Source organism: Colobus angolensis, unplaced genomic scaffold (assembly GCF_000951035.1).
Source record: "Colobus angolensis palliatus isolate OR3802 unplaced genomic scaffold, Cang.pa_1.0 Scaffold138, whole genome shotgun sequence".
Lineage (NCBI taxonomy): Eukaryota > Metazoa > Chordata > Mammalia > Primates > Cercopithecidae > Colobus > Colobus angolensis.
Window position 1 is genome coordinate 2,341,850 of NW_012114466.1, and position 910 is coordinate 2,342,759.

Sequence of the window (910 nt, forward strand, 5' to 3'; positions counted from 1 at the left end):
CGAGAGGCGGAGCTTGCAGTGAGCCGAGATCGCGCCACTGCACTCCAGCCTGGGCGACACAGCGAGACTCTGTCTCAAAAAACAAACAAACAAACAAACAAAAAAAACTGACTCAAGTGTTCTGGTGAGATGGATGACATACAGATTATAAACAAAGATGAGGCAAAGGGCCCTGGTCTGACGGGGCCAGGTGGACGGTGGCTGTCACTCTTCTGGGGCTGGCCTGACCCTTTGGAACGATGTGAACAGATGATGTATAGGTCCTACTGCAGCCAGCCAGTTGCAGCTACTGTTCCAGGTAGGTTCCCTGGAGACCCCATCCTGGAGATCACTCACTGCGCTCGGGGAGCCTGAGTCCCCAGCCAAGAACATGCAGAATCCAGGCTCAAGCCGGGCTGGCCTGGTCCTGAGGTGTATGCTGTCCCCCAGACGGGCCCCGCGGTCCTCCCCCAAGAGACCTGGGCCTTGTGCTTCTGCCTGCGTTCCCCAAAGGAACCCTGCTGAGGAGGCCCTTCAAGAATTCTTCTTCCCTCTTCTCAGATGAGGAAACCGAGGTCCATAATGGCTCACACAGCAGGGAGGGGCAGAGGCTGGTCTTGGGCTCAGGACTCTTAGTCCCAAGGGTTCCAAGGCTGTTTCAGTGAAATCACACTGAGTAGGAATGTCACAGGAGGGGCGGTCAGGAGTGAAGATGGGAGGAGTCACCCCAGCCACACACACTGCCGCCCTCACACACCACACACCACACATACCAACTCACACACACCACACATACCAACTCACACACACCACACATACCAACTCACACACACCACACACCACACATACCAACTCACACACACCACACATACCAACTCACACACACCACACACCACACATACCAACTCACACACACCACACACCACACATA

General features: G+C 55.3%; 1 protein-coding gene across 2 annotated transcripts in view; it reads right to left on the reverse strand.

The window, feature by feature from the left end:
* UPK3A (uroplakin 3A) overlaps positions 1 to 910 on the reverse strand; it is a 16,152-nt gene that overhangs the window by 3,557 nt on the left and 11,685 nt on the right. The window lies entirely within an intron of this gene.